The sequence below is a fragment of the Sarcophilus harrisii genome, chromosome 3 (assembly GCF_902635505.1).
Source record: "Sarcophilus harrisii chromosome 3, mSarHar1.11, whole genome shotgun sequence".
Taxonomy (NCBI): domain Eukaryota; kingdom Metazoa; phylum Chordata; class Mammalia; order Dasyuromorphia; family Dasyuridae; genus Sarcophilus; species Sarcophilus harrisii.
The window spans coordinates 445039320-445052301 of record NC_045428.1 but is presented as its reverse complement, the minus strand read 5'-3'; positions in this window follow the sequence as shown (position 1 = coordinate 445052301).

The window sequence follows — 12982 nt, the reverse complement described above, 5'->3', positions numbered from 1 at the left end:
CCAATGTAACTCTTCTCCTTACCAATCTCAAACCTGTGTCCCTGATCCTGTTTATTACCTTTTTTATTATTAACTTGCTGTCTTAATTATCCATCCTCTCTCTATTCCCTCCGACTTTCTGATTCTTTTCTTACTTCCTTTAAAAATGTCTAAATTTACCCCATCCTTAAAACAAACAAAACCCAACCTTTACTAGATCCTACCCTTCCCTCAAAATATCATCCTAAGGCTCTCCTCCCTTTCTTAGTCAAACTCCTAGATAAAGCTATTTATATTCTCTGCTTCTACTTCTCCTCTTGATTATTCCTTTGCAGTCTCAATTTCACTGTAATTGCTTTCAGGTATCATTATTCTCTGACTTTTAACTACTTTGCCTTAGTTTCCTTTGCTCCAAAAAAATGGCTCCAAATTATTAATAACAAAAGAAATGTAAATTAAAATAAGATTGGTAATAAGACAAAAAAAGGAATATTACAGTTGTTAGAGGGGAAATGAGAGGAATGTTGGTAGAACTCTTAATTGATTCCCCCTCTAATTTCTGGAAAGCAATTTGGAACTGTATCCAAAAAGTAACCAAATGGCATATCTCTTGGTTTAGTCATATGATTATAAGGCTTATACTCCAAAGTAATAAAATAGAGAATCTCATATGTACATAGTTATAGCAGCACTTTTTTGTTATAGCAAAGAGATGGAAACAAAGCGAGTGTCTATCACTTGAGAAGTGGCTGAACAAATGATGATTTGTCAATATAAGGGAATATTATTGCACTTAATAAATCATGAAAATAGCAAGATGATTTCAGAAAGGCTTGGAAAGACTTACATGAACTGATGTTGAGTGAAATGAGCAGGACCAGAAGATCATTATATACTTCAACAACAATACTATATGATGATCAATTCTGATGGATGTGGCCCTCTTCAGCAATGAGATGAATCAAAATTCTGATGGATGTGGCCCTCTTCAGCAATGAGATGAATCAAATCAGTTCCAATAGAGCAATAATGAACTGAACCAGTTACACCCAGGGAAAGAACTCTGGGAGATGACTATGAACCACTACATAGAATTCCCAATCCCTCTATTTTTGTCTGCCTGCATTTTTGATTTCCTTCACAGGCTAACTGTATACTATTTCAAAGTCCGACTCTTTTTATACAGCAAAATAACTGTTTGGACATGTATACAGATATTGTATTTAACTTATACTTTAACATATTTAACATGTATTGGTCAACCTGCCATCTGGGGAAAGGGGTGGGGGTAAGGAGGGAAAAAGTTGGAACAAAAGGATTTGCAACTGTCAATGCTGAAAAATTACCTATGCATATATCTTGTAAATAAAAAGCCATAATAATAAAAAAAGATCTATTTCAAGGGAAAAAAATTTAAAAGAAAAAAAAGAAATCATGAAAAGAATGAATTTAGAAAAACTGGGGGAGAATTGTATGAACATATATATATAGTGAAGGGATAAGAAATATGTGAACAGTGTATACAAATCAATACAATATTGAAAACAACTGTGAAAGACTGATGTTCAAGGTGATAATCAATCAGCTCCAGAAGACTAATCATTATGCATGATGATAACCTTTTAGAAGAGAAGTGATGGACTAATGGACACACATTTTCAGACACAAACTATATCAATTTGTTTTGCTTGACTATCATACCCTGCAAGGCAGAACTTTTGAGGAATGCAAAAGGTAGTGATAATTCCAAAAATAAAGAAAAAAGTATCAATAAATCATTTTAAAATAGAAGAAAGCAAAAGAAATTTCAAAAGGACTCACAGAGAAGCAGAGCAGTGTTATAAATACCATATTAAATGTGAATGTTAAATATACTAACAGAAAACAAAAAGGCAAAGAATGGAGATTCACAGTTTCATTTGAAGTCTCCTTTTTTATTATCTTGTGTAGGAAAATGCTGACATTTGTTGATATTTGTCAAGTTCACTTTAGTAAAAAGAAGAATTGTAATTTTTTAAAAATTCATTTTACTTAAGGCATACTAACTTTCTTTTTTGATGGACTAGTAGATTAGTAATGCTTAGGAAATAGCATGTTTTGATTTTAGCAAAACATTTGACTAAGTATATCATAATATTCATATGAACATGACACATACTTATGGATTAAAAAATAGTACAATTAGGGGAATTCAGAACAGAAGGACTGACAATGCAAAGAGTGGTAATAAATGGATCATTGTCAACAAAGAGGGCTGTTGAAGACTGCAATGAGGCTCTGTCCTTGGTCCTATTCTGCACAACATTTTTAATCATAATTTGGATGAAGACTGGTGGCATGCTAGTTGTCAAAAATACTCAGAGGAAAAAATAAATTCATTGAAGCACAGAATCATAACCCACAAATACCTGAGCATCCTAGAACATTGGGCTAGTTAATAAGATGAAATTTAGTAAGAATAAACACTGGATCCAAAAAATAAATTGTGCAAGTATAAGACAGTAAAAATAAAACATTGTAGAGGAGTACCTAGTTCAGACTCTAATCAGTCCTCTTTTATTACAATCCCTTCTCATTGTTTTCCCTGCCATTAGTTTCTTTCTTGTTTAATCTATCCCCATACAAATGAATGTCAAATTGATTTTTTTTTTTTTTTTTTGCTGAGGCAATTGGGGTTAAGTGACTTGCCGAGGGTCGCACAGCTAGAAAGTGTTAAGTGTTTGAGGCCAGATTTGAACTCAGATTTTCCTGATTTTAGGGCTGGTACTCTATCCACTGTGTCACCTACCTGCCCCCCCCAAATTGATATTTCTAAAAGATATGTAACTATATCATCTACCTTCATTCTCAAAAATCTTCAGGGATTCTCTCTACTATTGATTGCCTCTAGGATAAAATACAAACTGCTCAACTTTACATTTCACAATCTGGCTCATACCTGCCTTGTCAGCCTTACTTCAAAACATTTTTCTTTATGTACTTTCTGTTCTATTAAACTGTTCTATCATCTGTTCTGCAAACATGACATTCCTTTTCTCACCTTTCTGACTGAGTGAAATCACTTAGCCATTGGTCACTGATCTTTGAGTTACCTGTCTCTGGGGATGTAGTGAACTTTGGATCAAGATCAAAAGTTATACAGTCCAATTTCCACTGACTGCATGGTTTAATCTAATTAAAAGGACTTTAAACTGAAAACAGAAGAGGAGGGGAAAATAGATTGTTGGATAGTTTTCTTTGTATTGAGTTTTCTCCTTCCTTTAGGCTTTCTTATAGGGCATCACTCTCTAGGTAAAAGGAGAGGATAGATTTAAAAATAAAAATGATACAACAATAAAAGGTAGTCACAATAAAGAGATGTACTAAAGTGGGGAAGGTAACACAGTATTCTAGAAAGGCAAATATCCCAGTTTTCAAAAAAAGCGGGGGAACCAGGCAGAGTTTGTTTAGCTCCAAGGGGTAGGATTGCTATAAGAAAAACTTATGAACAACTAGTTCCATCCTAAAAGGAATGGGTTATCTCAGGAGATAGTAGTTTTCTTCTTGGAGTCTTCAAGCATAGGTTGGATGACTATTTGTTGAGTATTTTATGAATGGGATTGTTATCCAGAAATAAATTGAAATAAATAGTTTCTGAGTTTTTTCCAGCTCAGATTGGCTAATTATGTGAGACCAGTAAGCTTGATTTCTATTCCTGACAAAATTAAAATTTTTTCATTGCTTTTTTTTTTTTTTTGGGGGGGGGGGAGTGTCAAGCTTTATTTTTTCATTTTTTAAATAATTTTTTATTCTTCCTGATTATATGTAAAGCATTCATTTAAAAGATTTTTCATTCCAAATTTTCTCCTTATTTCCCCCTTCCCTTAGAGGGTGAGCAATTTGATATAGATTATACAAGTACAATCATGTAAAACATATTTCCATATTAGTCATGTTGTTAAAGACATAAAACAAAAGAGGAAGCCCCCCCAAAAAAAAATAAAATGTGGGGAAAAGTATGCTTCAATCTATATTTGGACTCTTAACAGTTCTTTCTCTAGATGGAGATAGCACTTTTCATCATGAATCCTTTAAATTATCTTGGATCATTGTATTGCTGAGAATAGCTAAGTCATTCACAATTGATCATCATGAAATATTACTATTACTATGTATAATGTTCTCCTGGTTCTACTCACTGCACTTTACATTAGTTCACGTAAGTCGAATTTCCAGGATTTTCTGAAATCATACTGCTCATCGTTTTTTATACCACAATAATATTCCATTATAAGTGTATACCACAACTTGTTCAGTCATTCCCCAATTGATGGGTATCCCTTCACTTTCCAATTCTTTGACATGATGATCAATTCCAAAGGAGTTTATACTTTGTAGGGAAGACAACATATACATATATCCAAAAGTAGAATGAGTTCCTTTAGGAGACTATAGCTTTATTATCACAGGAACAATATACAAAATAAAAGCACTAAGAATGCAATGTAGTTAAGGAGAGAGGATACTTATAGTTTGGGTATTAGAAAAGGCTTTGCATAGAAGCTGAGTCTTGAAGGAAGTTAGGGATTCTATATAGTCTAGGTAAGAAGGAACTGTATTCTAGGCATGGGGAACAGCCAGTTGAAAAGCACAAAGATAGAAGATAGTTCACTATCTGTAAGTTTGGCTAACTAAAGAATGTGAGAATAAAGTAAATGAATCTAGAAAGATAGTCTGAGCACAGTTTGTGAAAGGCTTTAAATACTAAATAGTGGATTTATATTTTGTTCTTGAGGTAATAGGGAGTCACTTGAATTTCTTGAGTAAGGGAGTAACATGATCAGATTGAAAAAATCTGATCTTAATTCTGTTCTGTAATTTAATTAATTTTGTACTTAAGCAAAATCACTTAGACATCTCATATGAGATGTTTATAAATCAAACACAAATGAAACAAATTGTAATAAAATCTTCATTTGCTTGGGATTAGCATTCCCCTAACTCATTGATGGGTTTGAAGCCTATTACACATTACAGGAGCAATGTATTAGGGGTCTGTAGATATAAAAAGAAAATTAGTTGTGAAGAGCTTCAAATGCCAAAACATAAGAAGTTTATCTTTATCCTATGGGTAATAGGGAGTCATTGAAGTTTATTAGGGGAGTGATATGGTCAGACTTGATCTTCAGAAAAATTTTTTTCATGTCTGTGTAGATGTTGGATTAGAGTAGAGATTTGAGGCAGGGAGACTCGTTGGTAATAATTGTAGTGTTCTGAGAAATGATGAGGTGCTGTATCTGAGAAAAGATGAAAAGAAAGAACATCTAGTAATTAGATATCTGGGTTGAGTAAGAGTACATAGGTAAGGATGATTCAAAGTTTAATAATCTTGAAAAATGGTGGTGACAATAATAATAAAGAAATTAAAAAAAGAGATTTGGAAAAAGGGATGATTAAATAATGAATTCTGTTTTGGATATATTCAGTTTTAATATAGACATCAAATTCAAAATGTCTGGTAGATGGTCCATGATGTGGCACTAGAACTGAGGAAAGATATGAGAGCTGGGAGTCATATGTACAGAAATGATCAATCAGGTAGAAACTGTTGAGGTCACTTACAAAGAGAAAGTATTGAGAGAAAAGAGACTTAGGATAGAGCCTTGGGATATACATACAATGAATGAGTATAACAGATGATAATCCAGTAATGGAGACTGAGAAGTAGCTAACAGACAGACAAAAGAAGAACTAAGATAACAGTGTCATGAAAACTCAACTAGAGAGTATTCAAAAGGAATGAGTCATCAGTAGTGCCAGATACTATAAAAAGTTATGAAGGATAAGGATTGAGAAAAAGCTATTAGATTTGGTTATTAAAAGATCATTAATGACTTTGGAGAAAGCAATTTCAGCTGAGTGATGAGATCAGAAACTAGACTAAATAGGGTAAAAAAGAGGGGAGACTGGGATATGATAGTTTCATGATTTAGACATAAAGAGTGATATAAGCAAAATAATGACGCATGGAAGAAATTACTTTACATATCTATGGAAAGGGGAAGAATTTGTTGCTAAACAAGAAATAGAAAAGTTCATGGGTAGTAAAATGGATAATTTTGATTACATATAGTTGAAAAGTATTTATACATACAAAACTAATATCACTAATATTAGAAAAAATCAGGAAGGGAAAAAATCTTTGTAGCAAACTTCTTTGATAAAGGTCTTATTTCCCAAAAATGTAGAGAACTAAGTCAGATTTATAAGAGTAAGAGCAATTCCCCAATTGATAAATGGTTAAAGGCAGTTTTCAGACAAAGAAATCAAAGATCAATAGTCATATAAAATGCTCTAAATTGCTAATAATTAGAGAAATACAAATTAAAGCTATTTTGAATAGCACTTCACATTTATCAGGTTTGGTTAAAATGACAGAAAAGGAAAATGACAAATACTGGAGGGGATATAGAAAAATAGGTACACAGATGCAGTGTTGGTAAAGTTGTGAACTGGTCTATTCATTCTAGAGAGTAATCTGGAATGATGCTCCAGAAGCTATTAAACTATGTATACTCTTTAAATCAGCAATATCATTACTAGATCTCTATCCCAAAAAGATGAGAGAAAAGGACCCATGCATGCAAAAATGTTTATAGTAGCTCTTTTTATCAGGGCAAGAATTGAAAATTGAGGTGATGCTCATCAAATGGGAAATGGCTGAGCAAGTTATATGAATGTGATGGAATACTACTGTGCTGGAAGAAATGGCAAAGGGGATAAATTCAGAAGACTGCAGAATGAAGTAAAAAGGGTCAAGAGAAAAATTTATATAGTAGCTACAGTATTGTAAAGATAATCAATTATAAAAGATTTAGTAACTCTGATCAGCAAAATAATCTATCACAATTCCAAAGGACTCCTGATGAAAAAAGTTTTTCATCCCCTGTCCTCAAATATTGATAATGTGGAAAAAGAAGAAATGGAGAGAAAAGGAAATGCCAAATGTAGATGACTTCTATTTCAATGATTATGCTTATTTAAGAGAAGAAAGCTATAAAATCATAGGCTTTTTGTTTTGTTTTGTTTTGTTTAGGATTGGGAAACTTGGGCATATGCGCAGGAAGAAAGGAAGGAGTCAATAAATAGGGAGAGATTGAAGTGAAAGTGGAGTGGGGATGATAGCTAGGGCAAGCCAATAGAGAAAATTAATGAGAGAATATGGGATCAAACATGCATGTCAACTATTGGCCTTATTGAGAAGGGTCACTTCTTCATCAGAGATTGGAATAAAGGAAATTATGGGGGAAGAAGTTAAGTGGTTGAGAAGTGATAAGAAATGAAGATGGATGTCTTAATGAAGGTGGTGGTCGTGTAAAAGATGAAAGAGATAGCAATCTAGATGATATAATTCTAGATATATAGAGTATGTACAAGACCACCCTTTTCCTCAAATATGTCCTTCTGAGGCTTAATATTACTTTGCTTTCCACATTGCCTGATTTTCTCATTAGAATGACTTTTCCATTTTAGAAAAGAAAAAGTAGAAACAATCCCTCCAAACCAATTTTCATAAAGCTCCTAGCTATAGTTTTTAACTTTCATCATTTAGCCCAGATTACTTTGTTAGGTTAACTAATTGATTTTTAGAAGACTCAGAGAACCTGACCCTACAAAGATGAAATAAAGGGAAGATGGGAATAAGCATTTATTATTGTGTGCTATGTGCCAGGAAATATGTTAAGTGCTTTACAAATACTATTTCAAATAAAATGAGATATAGAACAAGGGAATCCATCCTTGGATTTCAAGGGATGATATTTTGGCAGGTAATGGGCCAACAGGGGACCCTGAGCAGCTAAAATATAGTATGAGGGCATTAGTTGAGATGAACCAAGGTGATTAAAAGTGCTGCAGATGATAGAGTACCAAAATGGTAAGAAGAAAAAAAAATTTTTTCTTCAAAGGAAAGTACCAAAGACAAATGAATACTGTATCACTCTCCCTTCCTTCCCTCCCCACAATGTATCCTTTAGTTATTGGCTCCATGGAATTCCAATCATAGACTCTCCAGTACTTCTCTATCCTTTTTGTTATTGTGTGTAAATCTGGTAAGAGGAAGAATGAATATAGAAGGAGTAAAGGGATGTTATTCTTTCTCTATGAATCCGGAAAACTTGAAATACAGAAGAAAGCTTAAAATTTCATGAATAAGAAATAACTGAACCTATTGAATTGGAAAAAGTTGATTCTCAAACTCATTTCTAATTATTTTTCAACACATATCTTCTCATCCAATGAAGTCACTATCTTTTCTGATTCTGGCATATATCTTACAGATTGATAGAATTTGAGAATTGGAAGGGACGTGATTGGCATCCAATTGAACCCAGATATTAAAAAAAAAACTAAAATAATAAAACTAAATAATAAAAGCCCTAATATAATATATTATGGGGCTCTCCAAGAAGTGCTTGAAAATTTCCAAGCAGAGGCAATCCATGACTTCCTGAGGCAGCCCATTCTACTCTTGGACAGCTCTAATTGTTAGAAAAAAATTTTTTTTCTCCAACATCAAACTTAAAATGGAAACTTTGCCACTTCCACCCATTGTTCCTAGTTCTTCCTAAATCTAATCTCTCCTCCACACGACAGCTCTTCAGCTACTTGAAGACGGATCTTACATCTTCCCTAAGTCTTTTCTTCTTCAGGCTTTATAAATACGCACAGTTCCTTCATCAAATCTTTATATGATAAAGATTCAAGGCCCTTCCTTACCCAAGTACCCTTTTGGGTGCTCTGCATTTTATTAATGTTCTTTTTTGACCATGACAACCAGAACTGAACACAATATTCCAGAGGACATCAGACAAGAATAGACTACATTGAAACTCCTTATATCTGTTTTAATGCAGCCCAAGATCAGATAAACTTTTTTGGATGTTACATTTATCATTTATATATTTTGATTTCACATAATTATTTGTATGTTGCCTCTCTTATTAGAATGCCCTTCTTGTGGACAGGGACTAGCTTTTACTTTTCTTTTTATCCTCAAAACTTAGCATAATACCTAAAACATGGTAGGTGCTTAATAAATGCTAATTGACTGATTTTCATTATATAACTAATTCATATTGAACCAGTAGTTCCTAAAAAACACTAGATTTTTTTTTCAGGACAAGGGTTATTGAAGCATGCTTCCCTCATCTTATATGTACTTATGAAGATGATTTTTTTTTTTAAATATCCAAGAGACTTTACATTTATCCTTATTAAATTTTATTTTCTTAGGTTTGGCCTAATGTTCTAGATTATCAAAACCCTTTTGGATCCTGATTCTGTCATCTAATATGTTAGCTAATGCTTCCAACTTTGTGCCATCTGTAGATTTGATGGTCATGACATTTTTCCTTTATCTGAGTCACTGTGAGCAGTGACAGCACAAGACCAAGCACAGATTATTGGAATACTCCAGAGGAGATTGTTGATACAGAGCCATTTAACAAGTGTCCTTTGAGTCCATCTATTCAACTAGTGCTGACTTTATTTAATTGTATTATGGTCTAATCCATATCTCTCCATCTTCAATAACAGTATGAATAATCTTGCCTCCATACCTTGATTATGCCATTACCTTTTTGAGAAAAGATTCCATTGCCATTCATTCAATAGTCAAATTTTTTCACTTCTTTTAAGACTTGACTTCAATCTAGTTTCCTCTAAGTTTTTTTTTAAATGATGAATTACAAATCTCTACTTCCTATTTCCTCAGTGACATACAATAACAAAGTCTTGTAGTTGTCTTGGAACGTCAATAAACATTGAATAACCATGTTGTTCCTGGTCTCTGGTTTCCTTTAAGAATCAGCTAAAATCCTTTCTTCTTATCCCTAATTGCTCCCTCTACAATTATCTTTGGAGTAAGCTTTTAACATTTTGTGTGTACTTAGTTGTTTGTATATCTCCTTGTACATAAAAAAATAAAAAAAAATACATTAAAATGTGAGTTCCTTGAGGGCAGGCACAGTCATTATTGCCTTTGTATCCCCAACACTTAGTATATTGTCTGACACACAGTAAATTCTTGTTGACTTATTCACTATAATGAGTATAAAATGATGGCAAGATATGGTTTCTGCCAACATAGGAGCACACACTCTACCTTTGGAAATAGAAACAGTATATGCAAAACAATTCTAAATTATGTGATGCCATGAGAGTATCACGTATGCAGAAAAGGAAGACATCAATGTATACAGGAGTAGTGAGTGAAAACTTCATGGAAGAGACAGCATTGGATTGGACCTTTTAATGTGAATAGTATTTAATTGATAGAGGTCTGGAGAGAAGTGCATTGAAAGGAGGGGGAATAGCATAAGAAAATGTACAGAGGTATGAATTTTATGTGTGGAGTATAAAGCAGATTTGTCAGATCAGAATGGTGAGCAACTAGTGGAAAGTAATGGAAAATAATGCATGCTGAATGCCTAGAGAGGGACCAGATCATATAGAGCATGGAAAACTCAGAAGTAGAGCCAAGGTGGAAGAGCTGGAAAAAGTATGTTCTATGATAATGCAAATAGATCTAGAGAATTTACTAGACAAAATCCTGATTAGGAAATCTGAGAAAAAAAAACTTCAGGGAATCATTTTTCTAGCCTAGGTCAGCACAGAGAGACTGTCGAGAGATCTGTTGACCCTGGGGAGACAGTGTAGGCCTGGAATGACTGAACAAAGCATTCTAGATATGGAGATGCTGTTTACATAGGGCAAGTAGAGTTTCCAAATCCAGCAAACAAGGACCCAACCTTGTGCAAGATGCAGAGATAGATGCCACCTAGCAGCTGTTACTCACTCTGTCCAGTTCCAGGTCACAGTATAGTGACTGAGGAGGGGACCTGCACCTAGGGCTGGAGCTCATGAGTGAGCAGCAATCCTGGGCTTTAGTCTAGGTACTTTAGTCCTTTGAGAAGGATCAAGTTCAGAATCAAGTATCAGCAATGTTTTTGACCTCAGGAGCAGAATAGGGTCTCAGTTCCAGGCTCTGGTCCAGTCTGAAGCTTGCAGTAGAATAACCATGGCAGGATTTTCAAACCAAAAGGGAGATTACAATGTTGTTACTCTGAACTAGCAGAGCTTTCCAGCTGGCTAGTAATGTCTGAATCTTTCTATAATCTATTAGAACTCCAACTGGGATAAGCCTACAGAGGAGTTGCTTAACAAATCAGGTACTTAGAGTTCAGATCAGAAGGGCAGAAAGTAAACTTTGCCTCTAGCTCAGGCCATTTTGGGAGTCAGTACTGATGCAAGTCCACAACCTGAAGGGTCTCTGAGATCCTGGAATAACTCAACACTCACTACTCCAAGAAAACAATAGTAGGATTAGTCCTGATATTTCCTCTAGAAGTGCACAGAGCCCTTCTTTAACATCAGGTCTAAAGTCAGGAAGTAGGTGTGAAGAATGAGAAATTAAAAAACAATTCCATCATAATGAACTTATATGGCAACAGAAACTAGAAAGACACATACTCAAGTAAGAGGAAAAAATGACTCCCAGCCATCTATAAGCAGAGTCTCAAAGGAAAACATAGATTGGGCACAATTTCAACTAGAATTCCTGGAAAAAATAAAGTGATTGTTTAAAAAGAAGTCTTTAAATTTTTTTTAAATAAATGAAATGAGAGTACTAGAGGGAAAAAATGAAATGAAATTAGAACTATGAAAGAAAAAATAGAAAAGGAATTAATAACTTAGTACAAAAGATACAAAAGCCTTGCCCAAGTAACAAAATCCCTGAAAATTAAAATAGATTACTTCTTCATAGTTAATGCAATGAGACAACAAGAAATATTAAAATAAAGTCAAAAGACTGGAAAAATAGAAGAAAATAAGAAGCATCTCATATCAAAAGCAACACTTGGAAAAAAGATTAGGAGAGAGAATTTTGGAATCATTGTAATGAAAGTTATGACAAAGAGAGAGAGAGAGAGAGAGAGAGAGAGAGAGACCCTGGACATTATATTTAAAGAAATTACAAACAAAACAAGATGAAAAACTGCCCAGATCTTCCAGAACCAAAGGGCAAAATGGAGCCACCAGTTGTCTGTTGAAAAAAAAAAAAAGAAAAGAAAGAAAACTCTCAGAATTATTATAGCTAAAATCCAGAGCTTTCAGGTATAGAAAAATACTGCAAGTTTCCAGAAAGAATCCAGAAAGAAGCCATTCAGGATCATATACAATTTAGCAGCTACCACTATAGAGGACTGTCTCCACTTAAAATACAATATTACATAAGGGAAAGGATATGGGCTTATAACCAAGAATACCTTATCCAGAAAACCTAAGTATGATCCTACAAGACAAAACATGGATCTTTAATGAAAGCTTTTAAATATTCCTGATGAAAAGACTGGTGCCATCTAGAAACTTTGAAATGCAAATACACGAATTAAGAGAAGTTAAAAAAAAAAAAGTAATATGATCAAACCATCATATATATCTAAAAAAGGATAGATTTCTTATATTCTAGTATATGGAGATGAATAATGTGTCTTCTCAGAACCTTATAATCGTCAGGTGCCTTAAATAGACAGGGATTGGGAGTGATCCTGGAATCTTTTGTTAAACATAGAAGAATAGAAAGAGAAAGGAAGAGGAATACACTAGGTAGGGAGGGGGAGAAAAGGGAGATGAAAGTTAGGGAAACATCTCACATAATTAGATTGGGCAAGTAGAAGAAGTCTATGTAAACAAAAAGGGAGGCATAGGAGAAACAGCACATCTGAATTAGTCAAAAGAGAAAAGTACATATACACTCATCATAGTTAAGTACAGAAAAACATTTCACTAAATGAACCAGAGAACCAGGAGGGAAAAGGGAGAAAGGGAGAAAAAAAAAAAAGTAGATTAAGGGGGGAATAGTATTAAGCAAAATAAATGCTAATTATGTACAAAAATATTTATAGCAACTATAGCTATATATATAGCAAAGGATTAGAAGCCAAGGGAGTGCCAAACAATC